The sequence below is a fragment of the Clarias gariepinus genome, chromosome 10 (assembly GCF_024256425.1).
Source record: "Clarias gariepinus isolate MV-2021 ecotype Netherlands chromosome 10, CGAR_prim_01v2, whole genome shotgun sequence".
Taxonomy (NCBI): Eukaryota; Metazoa; Chordata; class Actinopteri; order Siluriformes; family Clariidae; genus Clarias; species Clarias gariepinus.
Window position 1 is genome coordinate 2225881 of NC_071109.1, and position 26321 is coordinate 2252201.

The window sequence follows — 26321 nt, forward strand, 5'->3', positions numbered from 1 at the left end:
TTTTCTTTTTCTTGAGGTTTAAAACACAAGCTGGTTTTCCATCTGTGTTTCCTGATTAACATGACAATTCACTAGCGATATGCAGCTTTTTGCAGAGGTGAGTAAAATGCAATGCTAATTCCTGCTAGCATAACCAACCATATGGACAATAAGTGTCAGGCATATGGTTCGTCCTGTCTACTGAGACTTCAGGAGTTTTTATATGAAAATGAGAACGGCTCTAAATATAGTCTTGTTCTTAAACACAATGCTGTTAAACTCTGGATCGTGATTGGTCAGAACATTTCGACTCGATTGCCATAAAAGGAGCCCTGGCATTGTCAGTTCTTTAGGAACAGATCATAGTGTGAAGTCACCAATATAGTGAAGTTTAGTCTGTGTAACATGTATGGAAGGAGTCTCCAGTGTCAGAACTTGGTAACAGTCGAAGCTGTACATTTCTCTTTCTGCTTTTTTCTCGCTCTCTCTTTTCTTTTATCAGGAAACCTTATCCACACACACTTCTTTAAAAGACTCTGAGTAATTACATTACAGCCGCTCCTAATACGCTTTGCCTTAAACCGATATTAAACATTCGCTTCAACGCTCGGGCTGCGATCTCTCTCAGCCAAAGCTGGATCTGCAGATGTCATGTTCTTTAATGCTCAAGTTAAAGGTACGAGAAGAATTTTAATGAAGCCTGTAAGGTTAAGCACATGTCCTGCCTGGCTCCCGGAAGGAAAACTGTATGTAACTAAGACTAACTGACAACTTTAAAGTGCACTCAGGACATTCTACACTTTTAAAACATTTGAACTTATATAGATCAAAGTGCAGTCATGGGAGTGCACATTAGGGTAAGGAAACTAGATTTCAACGACTGTGCATGAGGAAATACAACACACAATAAAGGACATTATGAATATTTCCGGTCATTTGCCATAATTTGGAACTGAAACATTTTTTTTTTCTTAAGTTTTGTCCCTCTTATCCTAGAGTCCCCACATCAGATCATTTAATCCACATGGTCTGGCACAGGTTTTGCAATTATTGCCCTTCCTGCCACAACCCTGAGCTTGGGACCAGCATGGCCTGTAGTAGATGGGTTGTATAGGACACACAGTTAAGTGTCTTGCCCAAGGACCAAACTCTTGCAACCTGGCATGCAAACACTCACACATTTATTCACATTAGCTCTGTTTCCTCACACATCCAGTGTTGGGGGTTGTGATGAGATGGCACCCCGCCTATGGTGTACCCTGCCTTGTGGTCTGGGGAGGCTCTAGTCTTTCACAACTAAATTGATGGATGGATTCTTTTATATGCATTCTTGAAGCATGGTGGTGGTAGCATTATCAAAACATTATCTGTCTCCTCTTGGTTGCTTCTCTGGTTAATGAGTAATGTCCCTCTCTGTCCCCTCAGTGACATTTGGTAAACAGCTTCCAGTAGCATTTTTAATAAAAAAATTATTAAACAATCAAAGTTTAAAATATATTTTGATAACCAAACAGACTGATACTTTTCTTGAACCGCCTTGTATATAGGGTGTTATGCAGTATGCAACTATAGATGAAACGTACTGTATGATGTTATTTATAAATGAAAAATAGTTATACAGTATAATAGGGAATAATAATTGCTGTGGTATAAAATAAATAAAACACTACAGTATTGTGCCTATAATTGCCAATTCCAAAGTTAATTATTTTCCTTTAAAAGCACAATAGAGAGTGGTACAGTATATTCCTCAAGCACTGACCTTGTAACATTTGTAAAAACCTTTGCAAACTATTGAAAAACTATTAGAAAAAACAACAGTTCATTGCATTTTATTTCAACACATGGGAAAGTTCAACAGGGGGGGTGAATACTTATGCACGACATAGTATCCTCATTGTTGGTCATTCGTAAGCTGTCTGCTCGTGATCTAGACCCTTTAACACAAATATGAAGAGACTTCTGTCTCGGTCCGGTTTAAAACTCCAAGCTTTTCCATAAGCATGAGGAATCATTTTTGCATTTTCCCTTTTAAGGATTTCGCAGAAGGTTTGTTACAGGATAACAGGAGAAGGCGGTCTGAAAAAAAAATGCAATGCATTACCAAAGATTTAATAAAATATCTTCTCTAAGCCAGTCCGGGTTGTGAAGCTGAAAGAAGGTGAAGAAACACTCCATATCTGTCGCTTGATGGGAGCCGGCCAAGCTGCATGTCAATGCGTTCTATTAAAGTGCAAGGGAGAGATGGAGGAAGGAAAAACCTAGAGTACATTCTGTGCGCTAAAAAAATTAGTCATTTTTTTCTTCTTCATTTAGCTGGTCCACTTACTGCTATTTTTATTTATTAAGAGAAGATATTTTTGTGCTATTAAATATGGAGTTCAGATGATGAAAGAAATGAATTTCTTCCAAAAGAGAAAGTCGCTGCCTGATTGCGTGTCTCAGTGGTGATGGAACAAATCAACGGTTCCGTGATTATAGTCATCTCTTATTAGCATGGCTGGTTGTTTCTCTCTTACACAGATATATAAATCAATATAGACTATAAACAAGAGGTTCAACTGACATTTGTAAAAGGCCTGGCTACAATCTGTTAACGTTCACCAACAAACACAACTTTCATTGTCTGTACTTAATGTGGGCTACAGAACTGATGCTGGCCTTATTTAAAAGTTTTTTAAAGTAATTAATTGTAAGAATTCTTGACACAAAGTAACTGAGAAAAGTTTATTTCCATTTGTCTTACAGACCTCAAAACTCATCAGCGTCTATATTCCTCTGGGTTGGCTACTTCACCATAAAAACACAACTTGACCATAACCAGAATTTTATAACCCCAAGATTTTATCATAGTAGGCGACTATATATATATTATAATATTACAAATATTAAAATATAAATATACAGATATTTTTAGAGGTTTGCCCCAGCCCGTCCAGTCCGATACCACTGAAAATCCAATAAAGCTCAAATCACAGAGAAAAGTCAATGCTGGCCTTCAAACACCCCAGATCCCAATCCAATCCAGCACCCATGGCATTTCCCACACAAGTCCAACCCCCCACCCCCTCCAACACACACACAGATACCCTACAGAATCATGCCCCGAGGGTCCAGAGCTGCCCGGGTGACACCAGGGGAACCCAAAACCAAGGTGGGTTTAATGATAATGGATTTATTGTTATGGTGTAGATTACCTGATCAAAATCCAGACCTTGCTCTGACTTACCAGGTTAGCGCGAAACACGAGATTAGATTACTTGACATAGCTATTCAAACTAGCAGGAGTTGTTTTTAAAAGAGTGGATCTCATTTCCATAGTCATGTCCAGCTTAGAATGAAACTTGGATTTAATGCAGCATCACACAGATAGGAGCTTTAGAGAGGAACAATCATTTTCAGTTGAAACTCATCATCTGTACCGCTTTATCCTGCATACAGGATCGAGGGGGCCTGGAGCCTATCCCAAGACAAACCATGAGGCAGCGGATGGGGTGCCTCACCCTGGATGGGGTGCTAATTCATCATGGGATACACATACTCGCACACTCATTCACACACTTTAGGCCATTTAGGGAACGCCAATTAATCTAATCTATAGTACTCGGAGAAAACACACCAAGCACGGAGAGAACATGCAAACTCCATGCACACAGACCCGAGGCAGGAATTGAACCAGACCATGGAGGTGCAAGGCGACAGTGCTAACCACTACACCACCACCTCATAACCAAATAATACAAAATACTGAAAAAAAAGATTTACAGAATGACTTTATTTCATTGCTGTATGGCTTCAGCTCCAAATAAAAGCTTGCTTGTTTCCAGTTCCACTGTCAGCGTCCTGGAACTGAAAGCCAGAAGCTCTTTAAGGTCATAGAGAGAGCATCCAAGACTTTGTTCTAACAGAATTAGACAAACTTGTTTTTCCACAAAGAAGAGCTTAGGATAGAAAATAAAATGAAACAAAAGTGAAGAAAGAACCAGACATGGAAGCTCCTGAGGGTCCTTCACGACCGATCAGGCAGAAATCCTCGACATTTGTACATCAATGAATCTGACAGTCTCAGGTCGCAAACAAAGACAGAGGAGCCAAACTCCACTGCACTCCTAACACACCTTATTTATTTTTATTATTTCCATTTTTCTCCATTTTTTTCTACATCAGTTAAATAAAAGTTGAAATGCCACATATGCGACGGTTATCTCATCATTACAGTGCTTTCACTTGTGACTGTTGCATATTTTAATGAGCTAGAGTACACACAGCTCATAGCATTTAGCACCATTTCACTACACGATTACATTTTGCTGTTAATTTCCTGTTGTACCGGTCACATGATATTATCTACTTCCAAACAGACCTGACGTGATACTAACACGTCCTGTCAGATCCTGGCGAGTCAACGCACGAGACGTAACCACACAGAAAACGCCCGAGTGTCTGCGAGGAGCGATGGCTCTTAATGGCAGTCACTGCTGATTTACTTCAACCTCACGGAGCACAAATGAATCACTCGGCACTTGTGTAAATGCATGTGTGTGTGTGTGTGTGTGTGTAGGTGTATATCCAAGTAAGGGGTTAGTGTTGAGCTAAAAAAATGTAACATAGTTTAGAATCATGCTGAGGGAAACACTGATTATACTGCAGCTGCTGAAACACAATTTTTTTTATCAAATAAACACATTAAATGTGCAATGTGTTGTTTGTTAAATAATAAAACAATATAATTCTTGTAAAATCTCCATGGTTTAGGAGAAATAAAAGTTGTTAGCATGTGCTTTTATTGGAAACAGATCAAATTCAGGGTGATGAGTTCCTCCGCTTCCTCAGATTGTTGATTATTTTTTATAACATCATGACACCTGTTATAATTATGTACAGTAAGTTCTTTATGCAAATTTATAATGTTCTCCCAACATTGGCCTTGTTTTCCTCACCATGTCCCAGGTTTTACTGTAATAGCATTTGATCTTTTCTTTTCTTTTCGCTATTTGTTCTTACACACTATACACTGATCAGCCATAACAATAAAAACATTAATATAAAAACAACCTAGGTTTTGACCCCTCTTGTGCTCTATGGGACCTCTAAAAGTGTGTGGGGTGCCTGGTATCAGCATGTTAGAAGAGGACCCTTTATGTGCCATGAGTTTAAAGTGGATTGGATTTGTTTGGGCTTGTTAAGATCTGGGAAGTTTGGAGGCTTGAACAGGGACCTTGGGTTCTTTGCCTGCTGGTTTCCATAAGCAGTGGGCTGTGGGGCACTGGGGGTCCGGATACCTTTCTATATGGCCAATTTTGGCTTTTTTTCGGGTATTTGTACTACATTGGCTTTTCTGTGGGACTGGACAGGCTGGCCTTTGGTCCCTGTAGGCATGAACGTACTTTGATTGGATCCTGTGTGATAAACTTACGCCTGATCAGCATAAAGTTGTCTAGCTAAGTTGATGTGAAATAAGATAATAAGTTAAAATAACAAGATGCAAATAATGGCACTGAGCTCCTACTATGCAATTGTTTTCCAATAAAAAATGCACAGTATTCTCAAGACCAGTTGTAAAAACTGTCAAATGCTCTAAAGAACCTGTCTCCCATGAGATCATCTGAGAAAATGAAGACCACAGTATGCTACTGTATATGGACAAAAGTATTCAGCCAAACCTCAACCCCATCCAGCAGCTTTGGAAGAAAATGGAACGGAGATTGCGAGCCAGGCCTTCTCATCCAACATCAATGCCTGACCTCATAAATGCTCTACAAAATGAATGGGCATGAATTCCCACAGAAACACTCAGTGTGAAAAATCTTCTTCCAAGTAGAAGAGAAGCTATTATAGCTGCAAAAGGGGGACCAATTCCATATTGGAGTATATACTACAGTACATTGCCAAAAGTATCGCTCGTCTGCCTTCCTAGGCATATGAACTTGAGTAACACCCTATTCTTAATCCATAGAGTTTAACATGATGTTGACTATTTGCAGCTATAACAGCTTCAACTCTTCTAGAAAGGCCTTCCACAAGGTTTAGGGGTGTGTTTATGGGAATTTTTGACCATTCTTCCAGAAGCACATTTGTGTGGTCAGACACTGATGTTGAAAGAAAAGGCGTGGCTTGCAGTCTCCGCTGTAATTCATCCCGAAGGTGTTCTAGTCAAGTTCTTTTACACCAGACTTGCTCATCCATGTCTTTTGGTTTGTGCACTGGGGTGCAGTCATGTTGGAACAGTAAGGGGCCATCCCCAAACTGTCCCCACAAAGTTGGGAGCATGAAATTGTCCAAAATATATTTTAATGCTAAAGCAGTAGGGGTTCCTTTTACTGGAACTCAGAGGGCTCCTGAAACACAACCTTACATTATAATCCCCCTCCACCCAACTTTATACTTGTCACAATGAAGTCAGACAAGTACTGTTCTCCTGGAAACCATCAAACCCAGACTTGTTCATTGGGTTGCAAGCCTGATTCGTCACTACAGAGAACACTTTTCTGCTGCTCGAGAGTCCAGTGGTAGCGTGCTCTACACCACTGCATCCGATGCTTTTCATTCCACTTGGTGATGTAAGGCTTGAAAGCAGCTGCTCAGCCATGGAAACCCATTCCATGAAGCTCTCTATGCACTGTTCTTGAGATAATCTGAAGGCCACATGAACTTTGGAGGTCTGTATCTATCGACCCTGTAGAAAGTTGGCGGCCTCTGTGCACTATGCGTCTTAGCATCCATTGACCCCACTCTGTGATTTTATGTAGCCTAACACTTCATGGCTGAGTTGCTGTCATTCATAGACGCTTCCACTTTGTTATGATACCACTAACTACCCTTAATTGTGGAATATTTGGTAGCGGGAAAATTACACTACTGGACTTATCGCACTTATAGCTGTGCTAACCAATGGATCATAATGCTAGCCAAGTACTAATGCTAATTTAGATTGCTGGCTGTCTTAGCTTGCTTTCTGAATGGCTTAGAATGCATTATGCTCTTAATGCTAAGCAAAACATCAAGCTGAAGAATCAAAAGAAAGATGAAGAGCAAAGTTTGAAACAGGAAGTCCTGTTAGTCAGGCAAATGAAACAATATTAAAAGTCATTCGAAAGTCTATATCTAGCAGTCAGTTCCTGTTATTTAGACTGTCTGATGAGGTAATCTAAGGATTTCTTTTTTATAATGTGTACTGAGGAGAAATGTATAGTAGCAGATAATGTAAGGGAAATAATAAGCTGATTATACATGTGGAGAAATTAGAACATACATTATATGGGTTTTGGAAAAGGAAATAAAGGAAGTGATTCCATTGACACTATCAATGTTTTGAATCTATTCAAATAGGTAGAATAAAAGAATCCAGGTCATTTACGTTTGTGAGGAGAATAGATCTTGTCTTGTTTCCATAGCAAGCAGAAGCCTTTCTCCCGACCCGCTCTCCATTCTGTTCTGTTCGGGCATTATGTGTGAGATTATTGATGATTACTGTTGTTGTGAAGCTCAAAGCATCCTAATTCAACACAATGCCACTTCCTGTTTAGGTGACTCATCCAACACCATGGCTATATCAGTGAAGGCGAGGAGCAGAGGAGGAGTGGAGGATAGGAAGAGAGGAGGACAGGTGGCAGAGAAGAAGGCAGGATGAGAATTTTATGATGGAGAGGAGTTGGAGGTAAGGGACAGAAGATTGGAGAAAAGGTGAGTTAAAGGTGTGAAGACGTGAAGCAAAGTGAAAAGTGGAAGTATGGTGCGATGGATGTGTGTAGGAGGGAATGAAACAGAAGTGAAGTGGATTTAAGGCATAAGGTTAAGAAGAAATGTGTTGAAGTAGAAAAAATGGAGGTTTGGATAAACAAAGTAAAGAATGACTAAAAACAGGTTCAAACATCAAGACCAGAAGGCCTAAAGGAGGGGAGGAATGAGGGATTACCATAACTTAGGGAAGAATAGAGGCAAGGAGAGTTGGATGAATGAACTAAGGAAAGAAGAAATGATGAAGAAATCAAGTGACTGTTGTAAAAAGTGAAATAATATCAGGACAAAATGATGAAGAGGTGAAAGGATGGTGGAATAAAGAGGTGGTTGAGCCATCATAAAAAGGAGGACCGTTGGTGTAGAAGAAAGAGGAGTGGAGGCTAGGACAAGCAGAGAATGGATGATTTGGAAGAAGGTAGTGGAGATATGCAGGAGTGATGAAGTAAAAGGTGAGATGAAGAACAATGGATTAAAATAGTAGAAGAGGGGAAATTCAAGACATGTGAAGGAAAAATAAAGTGTGGAAGAATGGAGAAAATGAAGGAGTAAAAAGCAGAAAGAAATGGATTAGAGGACAGAAGGTGTTGAGGAGTAAAAGAGTGGCAGAGAAAAGGGATAAAATTATACAGAAGTGAATAAAGGAATTAAGGAGAAATGCTAGATGTGGTCACGTGTATGAGAGGAGCCTTAAGTAGATTCAAAAAGAGAAGATCAAAAGAGTAGAAGGATGAAGATCTGGAAAAATTGATGGTATCCATGGTATAGGTTTGTGGTCAAGGTGTCCGTCTTCAAGGTGTCCATGGCAAAGGTGTCCGTGGTATACCGTAGGTGTTTGTGGTCAAGGTGTCAGTGGTCAAGGCGTACGCAGTATGTGTATCTGATAAACAAGTCTCATGATTGATCCCATGAATAAACTCCCAGTTCTTCACACCGCAATGAGTTGGGGTAATTTATGAATGCACCAGTGTAAAACTAAGCGACTGATTGCTATTCTCTGAGGGACTGTTGTAAAAAGTGAACCACGCTCAGGAAGCTGAGTGACAGAAACGCTGACGCAGAGCCGCACAGATGTGACTTGGGCATGGATCAACCTAATTTTACCACGACCCGCATGCATCATGCCGGACTGTTTTATGGGCTGGGCCAAATGCTCCCAGAACGGCCGTCCATGAAAAATGCATGAAGATGTAAGAAATAAATCCAGTCGGCTCACGTTAAAGATCTATTTAGTAGACAAAACACCCTTTTCCTGAAAGCAATCTCCCCTTGAAGCACCTGCACTCAATCTTACTTAACAGGCAGTAGCTCACACTCGGATACAGCGAGCGCACTTATCAGCACAGGGATGCTGTTTTTTTTTTGTTTTGTTTTTTTGGTCAACCTTCTGTTTAGCGCAAGCTGTAAACAGGCTAATCAGCTTGAAATGGGAATAAATTAAACCTTGGTGAATACCAAATCTAAAATTCAGAAAGCAGACTTCAAAAAGAAAACCCATGACCTTGTTTATTGGGCGTTTGGAGATTCAGAGCTTGTGCAATCGCCACCTCACTACCTAATTGCAGTGAAAATTGGCACAGAGCCACAATTGTGGAGTCAATAAGAGCCAAGCTAGTGTCTTTTTTTTAAATGCAGCTTTTATTTGCGCTACATGTCTGACTTCACCAGTTACACTCCATCAATAAAAGCTCTTTTAATGGCAGATGCCAGAGCTTATCATTACCGTCTGTTTCTATTCTAGTCTGGCTTTTATATCAATGATGGCTGTCCTGCATATTCTTTTTTGTGAAGCCTGAGGGATAGTGTCTCAGTCACATGGAGAAAAAACGCAGTCATGTTCCGGCGCTAAATAACAACAGCACCCGCTGTGAGATAACGGCTGCAGATTGAGTTATCGAGCAAAGCAGGTTTCACATATAAACACCGTGCTGAATGAATAGAGAGAATGGAGGAGCGAGAATTTAAGAAGAAAGTGAGTATTATTTCATTAACATTCTGAATTTCTGACATTCTCTTGTCTGACTATGATGAATGAAAGAAAAGCCAATGTAAGGTTTTCAGCCATGACCAGCGGACAGATTAAGATTCAATTATTTGTCGCGTGTACCTTTAGCAAAGGGAAATGATTTTTTCGCATATTCAAGCTAAAAAAGCTGAGCTCAGGCAAGGATACAGCGCCCCCTAGAGCACAAGTCTTAAGGGCCTCGCTCCAGGGCTCAACAGTGGCAGCTTGGCAAGACTGGGGCTTGAACTCCCATCAGTAATCAGAGCCTTAACCAACTGAGCCAGCACTGGTTACCTTCTATAAGAAGTCTCTAAAAGTGTATTAGACTGAGGAGTATGGTTCCTCCAAAGGATATTTACTTAGCTGGGGTTTTGATGATGGTGAAGGAAACCATTGGACAAAAAACGACACCTTTACTCCTCATGGAAATCCTGATTCCAAAAACACATCCAAACTCAGTGTTTAACCCTTATATATCCATTAATGAGTGCGTTCATCTTTACTGTTGGATTTTAGTACTGTTGGATTCCAGAGCATATCCCTGGAACACTGAGAAATCACCTCTCAGGGTACACCAGCTCTTCTTAACACACCATGTACAGCTACCTTTTTTTACTCTTCACTGAAACTAAAATGTTTTCTGGTGAACAAACAGGAAACCTACAAAAACACAGGGAGAACATGTGCACTCTCTCAACTCCACACCAGACAGTTCACCTACAGTAGCTTAGGATCGAACCTGATTACCTGGATTTATCAAATAAACTTTAGAAGAATCTTTAAAGAAATAAATTAGACCTTGGTGAATAATACAACAATGCAGACAAAAAGAAACCCCATGACCTTGTTTATTGGACATTTGGAGATTCAGAGCTTGTACAACCGCAACCTCGTTACCTAACCGCAGTGAAAATCAGGACGGAGCCACGATGGTTGAACACTAACCATATTTATCAGAAGAATTTTTGAAGAACTTTTATGAAAGACCCCTTCCCCCACACAAAGGGAGCAAATAGATAGATAGATAGATAGATAGATAGATAGATAGATAAATAAATAAATAAATCTGCTAGAAAACTATTTTTATAAACACAAATTGATAAATATATAAATATCCCAGTAAATTAAATTTGTTTGCCAGTAAACAAAAAAGTTATTATAAAATAAACGTAATTGCATTTATTTAATTTTATATGACATTTTACTTTGTTACTTGAAATATTTATTTTGGTTCTTTATGTGGTAGCCGTAGTATATTCTATATTAAGAGACAATAAGACGAATAAAACTCCAATCTCCAATACACATTTATGCATGTATCGAGAACATAGAACAGCAATTATAAGGCTGGGAAAGCTAAGTGTAACGAGCAGCGCGTAACGTAGCAACTAATTACGTCTTTATTTGTATTAAAAACAGATCATGCTGTGTTCTATAAAAAACACAGAACCTCCCACAGACCTCACGCTATTGTTAGAACGAGAAGTTCAGTGAGTCGAAACTCATTCTGTCACCTGCCTGTGTGCAGGAACACAAGCACAACCTACACAATTATTATATTAAAATGTCACCTCGGGTGCTATTTCTAGAGTGGAGCCACCATAGATTGCAGGTAAGATACATTTTCTTCATGCGTTGCCCCGTGTGATAATGGACGCTGCGATAATGCACCGTGTTCCGGTTAATGGAAACAAAGGAAACACCGTGGCAGAGAGATGAGATGCACTAAAAGCACTGGGCACAAAATATATTGATATGCAATTACCTGTTCAATTCACACCTGTCAAAAAAAAATAGAGAAGAAAAAAAAGACTGTTTTTCGAAGGAAAATATAATTTCCATGCAGGAGGAATAAGGATGAGGTACTTGCTTGAAGGTGAAAGATGAAAATCAGGAATAGAGAGATGGGAGCAATAAAACAAGGGGAAACACTGTCCATAAATTTAAAGATATTGAAGAATAACGTGATTGTGGATTCATAATGCTGGAGTAGGTCATATATGATCCAGGATTTCCTTCTGACAGGAAACATTTGTGTTGTTATCTTGTGATACATTATCACTTCTACAGTCAATAAAATCCCGTCAGCATGAAAGAAAGTATATTTACTCAACACCATGGACCGATCGGAGCATCATCAGGCATGCATCTCACGTCACACACTTTTACTCTTCGCATGCATAAGAAACTTGCACACATAAAAAGCATGAAGAATAAATCAGGACGTGAGCCGAGTGGACGTTTTCTCGCACAAAATAAAATCTGGATGGATTATAAGGGGTTTTTTCTTTTCATTATTATTAATAAGCTTTATGAAATATACGCAAGAACAGAGTGCGTCCAGTTGATGTCACAGCCTGGCCTTGATCCATGTCCCCAGCACTCTGCTTCTTTAATGGACCGATGCCATTTTATTCATTCAATCTTATCGCTAGCGTACTGTCTATAAAACCGTAATTACTGGAGAAACCTTGAGTGAAACCAATGTTCCCAGCAAAGGCGCAAAAAAAAAAAGAAAAAAAAAACCTTTGATTTGAAGAGATTCCTGCTGAGTCTGATGCAGAACCTCGATCCAGGTGGAAGTTATTAGACAGTTCTGGGCCCGGTTTCCCGATAACGCACACTCTTAGCGCGTTAAGAAAACTCTTAAGATATATCTTACGTAAGTTGATAACTTTTTTTAAGTGTATTTCTCGAACTGTCCCTTAGAAAACTTCTTAAGTCGCTGCCTCTTACGTCTGACGTTGCACGGCGCTGTCTACAATGAAGGTCCTGAATTAGCTGACATTGGCTTTCTATGCAAATTAAACATTGCACTAAATTCTTTAAATAAAGTTTATTCCTACATGGGTTAACTTACCAATAGCACGCCATAATAGACAAATATATAAATTAAATCACCAAACTGTCGCTAATGTAACCTGTAGTTGCAAACACACAAACACTCTGTTTGAACTCCATCCAGCGAGCACTGAGCACTGGATGCATTTTCTCATCAGTAATTTCCAGGTCGTTTTTTAAATCACACTTTAGCAAATCAGGCGTCCTTGAGCTCTCTATTAATCATACTGTAATAAATCAATATATATTTAGCACACTGTGTGTGTGTGTGTGTGTGTGTGTGTGTGTGTGTGTGTGTGTGTGTGTGTGTGTGTGGAGTTTGCATGTTCTGGTGCATTTCCTCCTACATTCCAAGGACATGCGCTGTAGGCTGTTCAGTGTTTCCAAATGGCCCATAGTGCATGATCGGTTGTGTAAGTGTGTTGGTCTGTGCCCTGTGATGGGCTGGCACCTCTCCCAGGATGCACCCTGCCATGTGCCCTGGGATAACCTCCAGCCCAAACACACAGGACACACAGTACAGAAAATTGATTGATGAATGGATGTAATACCCGAGGTGGAAGAGAACTAAGCAGTTTACTTAGTAACTGTACGTAAGTACATATTTCACATATTTATACTTTACTTGTGTATTTTTATTAGTGGATCCTTTTTTTTACTTTTACTCTGTTATATTCTACAACAAATCTCCGCCGACTTCTCCGCTACATTCCTGCATAGCGTAGTGATGCAGAATGAAAATGGTGTGTTGTATTTGAAGCGCCACCTTCTGGCTGTTTGAAATCTGACGCGTATCAGACTCATACGCTGACTTTAAGGCTACGGTGAGCCAACATACACTCAGTACGCTTAATACTAAAGTTTGAAGGTGAGTTCTTTCGTACTTATCCTTTAGTACTAATGTAAAGTCAGGACTTCTACTTTCACTTGAATAATATTTTACCTGGAGTATCTCTACCTTTACTCATACTACTACAAGTTGAAACAGGATGAGTTATTTATTTCTAACAGCACACGACATAAACCGAATAATACTGATTGCTTTGTCAATATCACTATTAATAAGTGAAAGAAACAAACAGCAAAAAAAGAAACGTCCCTTTTTCAGGACTGTGTATTTCAACAATAATGTTGTAAAAATCTAAATAACTTTACAGATCTTCATTGTAAAGGGTTTAAACAATGTTTTCCATGCATGTTCAATTAACCATAATCAATTAATTAACATGCACCTGTGGAATGGTCGTTAAGACCTTAACAGCTTACAGAAAGTAGGCATTTAAGGTCACAGTTCTAAAAACGCAGGACACTAAAGAGACTTGTCTACCAACTGTGAAAAACACCCAAAGAAAGATGCCCAGGGTCCCTACTCATCTGCGTGAACGTGCATTAGGCATGCTGCAGGGAGGCATGAGGACCGCTGATGTGTCTAGGGCGATAAATCGCCACGTCCGCACTGTGAGACGCCTAAGACGGCGCTACAGGGAGACAGGAAGGACGGCCGATCATCCACGCGGTGGAAGACCACGTGTAACAACACCCGCACAGGATGGGTACATCCGAATATCACACCTGCGTGACAGGTACAGGATGGCCACAACAACTGGCCGAGTCACACCAGGAACACACAATCCCTCCATCAGTGCTCAGACTGTCCGCAATAGGCAGTCCATGAGGAGGAGATGCACTGCAGTACTTCAAGCAGCTGGTGGCCACCAGATACTGACTGGTACTTTTGATTTTAAGCCTCCCCTCATTCAGGGACACATTGGGAAACATTTTTAGTTTATGTCTTATGGTGTTGACTCTTTTCATACTAATATTTACACATTAAGTTTACTGAAAGTAAAAACAGTTGAAAGTCAGAGGACGTTTCTTTTTTTGCTGAGTATATATCATAACTAGATTTTTGTTGTTGGTCTTTTAGCTGGTCCCCGTTAGGGGTCGCCACAGTAGATTGCCAGATCAGCACAATATTTTTAGCACCGGATGACTTCCTGAACATAACCTTCCCATTTTTATTCCAGTTTGGGACCCCTAGTGTCTGGGACTTGAGCCCAGTCCGTCCACACAGGAGGTGAGAAGCCGATCACTGAGCCACCAACACAGACACCATTCTAACTAGAATAACCCAAGTTAAACAGTGCAAATAAACACTCAGCAAACTCAGTCTGAATAACGACTACCCACAAACAGAAGGCTAAAACACTAATTAATACCTGTTTTTTTATTACCTTTCTTTTCTTTCTTTCTTTTCTTTCTTTCTTTTTTTTTAAACAATACAGCATCTGTTTGGGCCAAAGCTCTCTGCAGGGACTGTGTGTAAAACAGATGGTGTTTTACAGCACGATTTTTAATATTTGTCCCTTTTGGGTGTCCTGTTGGGTTATGTATTAGGAATGATTATATCTGAGATAAAACAGTGAACCTTTTGGCTTGTTAAAAAAAAATACACCAAATAAACAAATCTACATTAGGATAAATTCTGCGCATTGTAAATGATATTCATCTAGCACAGTCATTAATAATCTGTGTGAATTAAGTATGGAATTAAAGATGTTGGCGGCTGTTAAAGGAACGGACTGAGAAGTTGATGATTTTTTCTATAATTGCATTCCCTGAAGGGTTTTTATAGCACAGTAATCTGTAAAGTAATGCACATTTTACTTTACTAATGTGTTTATAATAAAGCATTTCAAATATTCCGTCCTAGCACAGGTCTAACACAACCGTCTGCTCTGGATCTGTTTCCCTACAGAAAGCGAAATACAGTACATTAGAGTTATATAATAGAGTCAGTTATGCAATACAAACCTACAACAGATCTAATGTAAATATGATCTAAAGTATGGTGTCCTAATCCATGTATTTATCCATCACAAGAGCTTAACAGAATTCATTGCCTTAATAGACGTTTAAAAGACCGAATCATAAACACGCTGATGATGAATGAGTAAAGTCTAATGGCTTTTCTGGATCAAGATGTACAGTGAGCAGTTAAGCTTGTTTGTGAAAGCCGAGCTGTCCGGGCAGCTGAAACGTCACCCAAAGTGATGGATTTACTAAATAGATCCTGGAATGAGGTTTTCCACTCGGGGTTAGTCTGCTTGGAAGATTATTCTGAAGTTAATCCAGGGACACTGAGGCCAGTGTCACATTCTGATGAGGACCATGAACTTCCCATGGTGTCCTAAAAATATTGAGGAACGCAACAAGGAAATGGGAAAATGTACCTTGATTGAAAAAATGTGTGTTTATCATGATGTCAAAATTTCTCATTACACGCATGATCATCTTTACATCTTATAATATCTTATAAAAGCATCCATAATGTATGCCTAATTTTGCACTACAGTATATTTATTCTGTAGATGCTGTATAAAAATATTCCATCACTTTATTACCTACTGCATCTTCTGTAAGTTATTGTAAATATTCCACTTATGCACAGCTGGGTAGATGCTCAATGCATTTCATTGGCTCTGAACATGTAGTTTACAATGACAATAAAGTTGAATCTAATCTAATCATGTGCTCACTGGGTCCAATGAGATTGAACCAACTTATTACCATGTCCGATCAAATCACACCAAACTCTTACCAGGTGCTTACTACTTTGTTACATTTACATTTAGGCATTTAGCAGACGCTCTTATCCAGAGCGACTTACATTTTTAAATCTCATTATACATCTGAGCAGTTGAGGATTAAGGGCCGCGCTCAAGGGCCCAACAGTGGCAATTTGGTGGTTGTGGGGTTTGAACCTGGGATCTTCCGAACCGTAGTCCAATGCCTTAACCACTGAGCTACCCCTGGCCTACATGCTTACTACTTTGTCGTTGCATCCAGTGGATTGACATTGACGCACTGATAACCTGCTGCATGCGTGTAATAAATGTGATAAGCATTAGAAGAACGTAATATGAGCTTAATACAGTCTTCCACAATGTGCCTGATCCTACCATGGTCATAGCACAAGCCTGAAAATGTTGTTGTCAGAACAACATTGATGCAGCAACAGCGCAGTGACACCCAATGACACCTCATTGAGTCAAAATGCCATCCAGTCTTTTCTGTCTGTTCCATGTCTGTACATAGTACATCAACAAAGTCCCTAAGATAGATAGATAGATAGATAGATAGATAGATAGATACTTTATTCATCCCCATAGGGAAATTTACAGATCCAGCAGTCCACAAATAGTTCCATCTAAGAGATGTTACACTGTGGCAGCTCCAGCGGATGTAATGGAAACGTGGCTCAGTCTGATGGGGGTGTTAGCGATGTTTTGTAATGTTGATGCAGCTCAGAACTTTCATTTATTATTATTATTATTATTATTATTATTATTAATAATTCTAGAAGGGAAACTGCTATATTATCTAGTGAAACTAAAGTATTAAAATCCTCCATCTGATCAGTATTTTTGGCATTGACAGAAAGACTGATGATGATTCTATATGTAAATATAATATTTAGTGTACATGAATCTATGGTCTGAGATAGAAAGAGATCAGATCCCGTCTCACTTCTTGCTTCTTCACACTATCCTGGATAGTGCTGTACTGGATATACTGACATTCCCAAGAGTGAACAGATGGTGACCTCAGCAGAGTGGACTTCATGTTAACTAAAGCATTTTTCATATTTTCTCTTATATAATTGGTCCTTTAATTCTCGTTCAGTTATAAAATGGATTTATTTATAGGCATTCTATCTGGTATCATTTAAATAAGGCAGGTGGAACCTTCTAAGAACTGGAAGAACCTCCTGAGAAACTCTTATACATCTGTGTATGTCTTTACTTCCCATGAGGTTCATCATGGCTTTGCCAGCAGTTGGTGGCGTTTTTTTTTCTGTCTGAAGGCCGGTGCTTCAGCTCTGTGAAAACAAAGATCAGGTTTGAAACTGAAAGCACTGTGGTGGAAAAAGGGGTAAGAGAGTTTTTCCCTCTCTACCATCACATCCAACTTGCTCATCAGAAATAAACTGACTGCGCTATAAATCTTTCTTTGTTTTTATAAATTTTTTATTTAAACATATAGATTTTTTTTATTTAGGTAAACCTGCTTTCCAACAATGTCCATTGTTTAAAAGTGACAGACAATTAAAACTGAATTGCACAAATGGCCATTGTGCATAATTCCACATAAAAATACTAAATAATGCACTTTGTTTTTTTACAGAAATAAAGACATTTTACAGAAAAAAAGAGGTACAGACAATACTGTACTGTATATTCAAAGTGCTTGCAATTTTCCAGATGGATTGACCTTTACATCCTGAAGTAATGGAGTGTTGTTTTGTTTGACTACAACTATAATAAATAAATAATAAATAAATAAATAAATAAATAAAGATGGATGAATTAGAAAAATGAAATCATTATACCATCTGTATATACTGTATTATAAAATCTAAAACGCACAAAAAAAACACTTTTAATATTAAAATACTTACTATTCCTAAAAAAATAAAAAATAAAACTAAGAAGTGTAATAAATATCTGAGGTTGTTGATGCCTCTCGACTGCGGTTAAAGTTCACTTAAATTTAGCTTAGATTTAAATTCTGTTCGCTTTTTAAAGTGCCTCCAATAAGACTAGCCTTGTTACTTACAGTGGAGGTATGAACTTTGCTTTAATATCGGGCTCTAACCTACAGTAGCTCTGATCATCGCGGCTCGGCAGCTGTTCTAGTCTGAGATGTAGCTTTAGAGTAATGCAGAATGGCCAAGCTTTATAAATGATCTAAAGTATGCTTCAAGGATATTTTGATGACGCAGGATGAACAGTAAAAAAATCAGTAATATCCCACTCAAATGTCGAGTAAAGTGGCACAGGCGCTGCGATCTTACACCCTCAGTTGACAAAATCACTCTGACATTTCTGATGATTTTACAACCCTTGATTGATCATGATTAAGGGCATTACCCCGCCCCTTTAACTTCCTCCAAGCCATTTTTGTTTAAAGATCAAAAACGTGCACGAGTGCGTAAAATAAAGTGTGTCCCCGGGCTTCTCCGAAATCACAACGTACCAAGCGGCGAAGTGGAAAGATTAGAGAAGATGCCGAGAACGGGTTAGAACCGACCTCGGGAATGTAAAGGAATGAAACGTTGAATCAGGTGAGCTATTGTGAAATTTCTTTTAATTCTGTTTTTCATATAACCTTCACATCAGGCAGCTGATGGCGAGGGCATGTGTGCCAATGAGGCTGAGCTCCGCTTTGTGATGGAAATTCTTTTCTTTTTTTTTTCTCTTCATTCTGAGCTCCAAAAAGAAATTCTTTTAAAAGAGCTTCTCAGCAGGCTGACTAAGCCCTCAGGCTCTTCAATTTACTTCTCGGTGCCTTTGTATTGCCATCCAGAAAATATCCCTTTTGGATTTGAAGGACAAAATTCTTCACTCACGCCATCACCTGTGTGTTCCATGCTGGTTTAAAGAAGCAACAGCTGGAGACGGTCAACAGGCAGAGACAAAATCTCACACTTTACCTTTTTTTTTTCCCACCACATGAACAAGTCTACACACTGCTGTGTTATCTGTTTCTTTTAAATCGGCACAGCGGACGCTCGGTGCTTAAGCTGTTAGGTCTGAGGAGTACCAGGAGCATGACTGTACTTCTGAACTTCTCAGATCACTACCATGTCCTCCTGTCCACCAGAGGGCATCCTCACAACAATCACCTAACGGTTTCAGCTGCAATCCAGATAGAACTGCCATTATGTAACCCTTAAATGCTGGATTCCGATTGGTCAGAAGTGCTGATGAGAATATACTGTATTACTATGACTAATAAGCTCATTATGGTTTCAAACAGATTTAAAGGACATTCATGGAAGGAGTCTCCAGTGTCAGTGCTTTGAAACACGCAGAGATAAAGCTGCAATTTTATGTGGTTATCTCATCTTTACTTAAAGAGTTTAAATAAACTTATGTTCCAGGAAAGTTATACAACATTAAATGCAATTATAAAAAAAAAAAAATGCTGTCCCAATTTAATAAATAACTATAATAAAAATATTTATAAAAAAAGGACTTCAAAGGGTATAAAACAGGTTGTCGGAAAACTATCGACGTCAGTAACAGCGACTCTGCATCATCACATGAGTCTTCGACATGTAAGGACAAACGCATTGTAATTGTGGTTATGCTCATGTAAACACTGTTGCTAAGCAACTGGGAAATATGGACGCTAAGGATGAAAACCCGCACGTGGCTTTTTACATCTTATAGACAATGTAGACGAAGAGAGGCCAGAAAAATTAGACTGAACCAAAAAATAAAGCCTCTATAGGCCATACACTGTGATTACACTGTAACCCAAAGCGCTTTGTGTTCATGTACACCGATCCCTATAAATCAACTCGAATATTTTACAAGCTTTATGCATGAAATGGATGTTGTTTCACCTGCATCTGCATTTATATACAATTATAAAAGAAGAAAAATTAAACACGTATTCACACTAGCAAGCGACAAAACAAGCTCTCGTTTTGTCCTGCAGTTAAATGCACTGTACACTATGCAGCCAAAGTATGTGCACCCATGATCCATACAGTATGTCTATGCTGAGCATCCCATTCCTGATTTTTGCCAGTTGTATTACTGTAATCTCCACCTGTATCTTCTGGATTACCTTTCCACTAAATAACAGAGTGAGCCTTGTAGCTACAAGAGCTCAGTCACTGATGTCAAAATGTCAAGTACTATACACTCCATTCCCAGTTCACTAGTTCACTCCATAAGTGATGGTCCAGTCCAACACACACTTAACACATCGTTTCTTCATGGAGCTGGCTTTGTGGATCTCAGAGGTGTCATCATACTAGATACTAGATAAGGGTTTGGGCCTCTCTGTAACGCTAGAGCACACAAAGATGCTCTGTACATCTGTGTGGTGTTCAACTTTGTGGCAACAGTTTGAGGAAAAGCGACGTGGGGGAGCTTAAAAAGTCTTATAGAAAGCCTAGCTCACGTGTCTTTGCTATACAGTATAAGCTAGTTTTACAAGCAATGTTTTCGAATACAGCGGCCAACAAATTTCTTAGGGCTAAATTTATTATTGTGAAATGCATTTTCCCGTAAGAAATCATTTAAGTGTAGAATATTTTTTCCAGCCACCCAAAAATATTACCGATTTCCAAACCTGAATATAATCAGCCTAAATTTAACCTAAATTCATGATTCGTTTCAAAAAACCAAACTAAAAGTGGCTCAGTTTTATTCTAAATGTTAGCTACCGTCCCTGTTAACATTCTTGGGACCCATGGTGTTCTGCCTTTATTAAATCTTGCACAAAATGCATAAAAAAATAAATTAATTAAAAACACACAAAATATATAAACTCGCTTCGGTTGGCTTTCCTTTGATGCATACAGTGGGAATATCTATGCTTTTATCGTCTACTGGACAATCGCGCAAGCAGAATTATACCAAAATGCTTTGTATGCTAAGGCAAATGTCTTTAAAATTTTTTGTTCTTAAGGTGAAAATCCTAGGATACCACTGTGCGGTTATGCAACACAGAGCCACAATTGCAGCACCTAGGTTAATTAGCATTAATTTGAAGCACAAATTCTTCCTTGGACCCACCCTATGTAGTAATGGGAAGTTTGAATCATTTTAGTGACTCAGTTCTTTGAATCTTAGTCATCAAAATGAACGGATATTTTTTTGAGACATTTCGTTCTTTGTTTACAAATAAAATAAAATGTTGCATTTTCAATAACCAGACACACAACACATCTAAATACACAAATTTTGGCCATAGTTCCAGTAATGAAAATATTACAATGCAGCTAAGATCATATTATAATAAACAGAATGAGTAGCTCACCTCTCATATCTTCTGGTCCGAGTGGTTCACTTTTTTTAATCTACTGCACTTCATAGCGTCTATGGGAGTCACGTGACAAAATAACAAACGACTTGGTTTAGAAGATTAATCGAGAAGAGCCGCTCAATTCTGTTTCCTGTGTACTGCACTGTATAGAGTCTATGGGAGTCACGTAAGAAAAGAATGAACAGTTCAGACCAAAAGACTCGAGCGGTAACAAAACAACTGAAGAAAATAAGGAGGTTTTGCGATGCTATGTGCATGCGCACCCAGTAGTAAATAAACAAATCACTCTCGAGTCACATTAAAGACTTGTTCAAAAAGACCGGATTGTTCATGAACGACCCATCACTAGTCCCAGTCTATGTTACGGAATTCTAGTTCCTACTAGCATTTACTTTAAAAGTCATAATGACATACATGTCATGTCATACAGTATAAAAGCTTTCAGTAAATGACATTCTCAAGACAAATAAAGCTTAAATGGAAGCAGAAGAGATCTACTTGAACACTAATCTGGCAACCCAGTGAGCATGTAATGTAAATCAAACATCCAATTTTGGTTTGTACGTGAGATCTTTCAACTCCGTTCATCACTACAAGAATAAAGCACAAAACAGAGTTTACCAAACGCCACGCAAACATCCGTATTCATCCTCCACCGGCCTATACACACCAGTCAGCCGTCTCCATGCCCGTAATCACTCTTACTGTCTGGACTTAATTAAAATGTCAGCGCCGCCGCTGCAGTACGCATCCCGGTCCTCGATAAATTAAAAAGAAATTAGGATAGCAGATGTGTCTTTAATGGCTTAATCAGGCCGTAATATTGGGTCTAATAAAGCGCAGTCCGGATGTAATATCGCAAAATATATTTTTGTCATGCAAAATAATGTAAAAAACAATGAAGGAAAATGCCGGTGGGAAGAAATGGCAATTTGTAATGCAGATTAGAGACCGGCTGTTTGGGGGAATGTTGAGCAAAACGCCTTGGAGTATTAACATCTGCTAAAAAAAAGGTGTTTTGAAAAAAAGCAAGGGAGAGAGAGAGAGATTGAATTGTGAAATTGTCATGGGTTTTAACACAGGTGGGGGAAAATGCATTTTAAAACTTGAGTTTTTTTTTTTATTTGTTGTGAATGTATGAAAATTATTCATTTACAGCGCCACCAAGTGAGCAACTATATTATTTGTGTGTAAGACTTGTGAAGGAATTTGCGCGAAATTTAATTGCATTAAAAAAAAAATGTACAGCGCCATCTGTTGAATTTTGGGATGAACTAATTATTTTTTCAAGGTAATTTTTTTAATCATATAAGGATATTTTCCATTAAAAATGCAAAGTAGCATGTCTTTTTTTCCCGTGGGCCAATTGCGATGAAACATTGTCTATATGTTACCTCAAGCTTGGCCGAATACAACTGTGAAAACGGCATTAAAATTCCTTCAGTAGTTTTTATGTGATGCGTGCACAAACAAACAGAACATCTTGTAGTGTTCTATTGCTCAGCTATATATCTTCAATGTACACACACGCCCACTTTACAGTTTTCCTATTAGTGAATAAATTCAGATCAATTAAATTTTACTTGTATAGCATTTTGGATATTGTTCCCGGAGCAGCTTTGCAGAAATTAAACTTAGATCCTAAATGAAGAAACTCATGATAATAGAAATGAGAAAGAAAACCTAATGGTACACTCAAAAAAATGAACATGGCTACCTGTTACATGTACTAAAATGTAATATGTGTTTTGTACATATTAATTTCATGTTTCCAAGATGACAATGAATAAATCATGTTGTATTTGCATAAAATTCAACAACTTAACATGTATTAGATTAAATCATGTTGAGATAAACCAAAGAGATCTTCTCACTATGAAAACCGGAAATATCAGATCAAACATCGCGAGAAGAGAACACAGTGTGTTGAGAGGACAAACGTTTGGCGGGCGTGTGGAAAAGGTAAGCAGGAATTAATTCCCATCTTTCTAAATAGAAACGAAATACTATACATAAATGTCACCTGCTGTTTAGCGATGTTTAGTCACGTTATTTTGGTTTAAGCTATTTCTTGTATTTTTAATCACACTTAAAATACCGACGGTTCGGTTCTGGTTTCGGTCTGTTCTCATGAGTTGTGAAGCGAGAGGAACAAAGTGTAAATATTGTTCATTTGATAAATTAAGTATTATGAATTTTAATTGAATCTATCTCTGTATTTTTTCACAGGAGTTTGTGAGTGAAAGTGTCCTGTCTGCATCTGACTTCAGGAGTTTCCTGACCAACCGTCTCTAACGGTCATATTTAAAAGTCATAACGTGCAGTTATAAAGTACAAAACGTTTCTGTTGGTGTTAAATTGTTTTTCTATGATTAATACTTATTTGTGGTGTTTTATGTTTTGTACTTTTTTTCAAATTAAGACTTCATTTGTAAGTTGCTGCTGGTGTAAAATAAAAATCTCTGTTTTATCCCGTTTGTCTTATGCTTCCTTCCTTCACAGAATTCTGTTGACCAGGGCTTGAAATTTAAATTTACTTGAGTTGGATCAACTTAATTTACAACCGAAAAATGTGTTGTACCAACGCTATTCATTTATGTTAACAGTATTAAATTATGTTGGACGCAGCTGTAATAAATAAGTTAAATGAACCTAATAAAATTAATTTGACTGAACCTAAGAACATTAAGTTGGGCCAACAAAATTACTTAACGCTGAAAGAAAGCCATTAAATCAGGTGGAAATTCTTTCCATAATTTAATTATGTTCATTCAATTCGAGTTATTTTTTTGAGTGTACTGGACTTTGTGGAAAAGATTCAAAATGGTGCGCGGGCTCTTCTGATTGAATAATTTCAATTTTTGGTTTTGGACGATGTTTTTTGGCACACTGACTTATGAAGGTCGATGCTCCGTGTGACTGTGTTGTGCAGCTTTGTTACAAAACTAATCTTTTTGACCTCATAAATAAATAGAGAGATAAATAAAAACATCTTGTGATTCCTGGTTAGCTCAGATTTTTTAGTATAGCATATATAGTATAGTATATAAATAAATGAATAAATAAATAATGAAAATAAAATTAGTGTGGAAATAAATTTAAGATTATGCTGCTATAAATGAACGAACAAACACACAAATTACAAAAGAAATTCATCCATTCAGCCAGGTGTGAGACACATTAAATGTTGTGTTTATGAAAATCTATTTATTGTCTGAAAATGTTTGTTTATTTACAATTTATTAACATGTTCCTTGATTAATTGGCTTTAAATTGAATAATTAAGTTACTCTACTCTTCCTCTATGCACAGATTCAATATAAACATTTATTTCTCACACACCTGTTTAGTGAACATTTCATTAACCTCAGATTTTTGTTTCATATTAATGACTTAAAAGACCAAAACAAATAAGATTAACCATTCTTTTAACAAAAAAAGATGAAAACTTTAAAAAGATGAAAAGCTGGTGTGTGTGTGTGTGTGTGTGTGTGTGTGTGTGTGTGTGTGTGTGTGTGTGTGTGCATGTGTGTGTGTGTGTGGTAGTCTGTATGACTTGTCTGATTGCTTGAGGCTTAACCCACACTGTGAAATGAGCACACACACACACACACACACACACATACATTTCAATTACTACAGTTTCCCACCTCCTCCTCCACCTGGTGTGTGTGTGTGTGTGTGTGTGTGCGTGCGTGCATGTATGCGTGTCTGTGAGTAAGTGTGTGTCTGTGAGTAAGTGTGTGTGTGTGTGTGTGTGTGTGTATGTGTGTCTGTGTGTGTGTGTGTGTGTGTGTGTGTGTAATTGCAGCAGGGCTGAATTAGGAAGACGAGATTTGAATAGAGACACTTCACTCAGGAGGACAGAAGAGCACTCAACTCTGACTATATTAGGACACAAATGCAGGGATGAGTGCGAGGCTCAGATGAAGAAAGATAAAGAAAAGAAAAAAAAACACATTTGAAGTCTAATTTTACGATCCTTACAGCAGTGATGTCTCTGTCTCTTTGTTAACTGCGTCTCCCCTGCGCGTGTCCTGTTGTCCCTGAGCTCCCCCTGAGTCCCTGCTGGTTTTTTAGCTTCTTCATTCTTTCCCCTGGACCGCTGACTCGAAACGTGACAGGAAACGTGAGGAGCTCTCTGCTCGGCGTTTCGTTAGTGCGTGCTGGCATTTCAGAGCGGCCATTTAAGCATGTTGGGATGACGTGCTTGACACTCGGCAGTGGTTCCATCTCACTCGTGCCCTTTGGGAAAAAATGTCACCGCGCTTCCGTGATTTTGCAAAGAGGACGAGAAACAGAGCTGCACGGGATGGAGGACGTTCTCAGGCTTGTTTAGGTCGGATTTTTGCTCAAACTGGCTGGAAACCAGGATCTGACACGCAAACAATCGTGGCATTAAAAGTTTAAAAAAAAGCTTAAGTCATGAGTATGCTCACGTTAAAATATTGACCCTGTGTTTAATGATTCTGGGAGTCGCTAGTTAGTGATTTACCAGATGATGAGTGTGATCTGGCCAAGTGAAGATTTGTAACCTGGACTGATGTGGCCATTAAAGCTCTGATCATTTAGGTCATTATTTATTTATTTATTTATTTTTTTATTTATTTAATTTTTTTTAACATTTATAGGCCTCAGGATTGTGTCTTTTTTTTTTTTAGCACAAAACTGGTGACATCGTGAACTGAACGTCATTTTAACCAACTATACAAAAACTTGGTAAAAGTAAATAAATAAATAAATAAATAAATAAATGTCTCAAAGAAATGGCAAAGATATACATGATTACAATTTCTGGTTGTTTTCAATTGTTTTTATAACCAAAAAATACAAAATAAAATAATAATAATAATAATAATAATAATAATAATAATAATAATACGCTCATTTTGAGAGTTCTACAATTTTGCAT

General features: G+C 38.3%; 1 protein-coding gene across 1 annotated transcript in view; it reads right to left on the reverse strand.

The window, feature by feature from the left end:
* The window catches only part of lingo2 (leucine rich repeat and Ig domain containing 2), a 290114-nt gene that overhangs the window by 155688 nt on the left and 108105 nt on the right, over nt 1-26321 (reverse strand). The gene's annotated exons all lie outside the window — the stretch shown is intronic.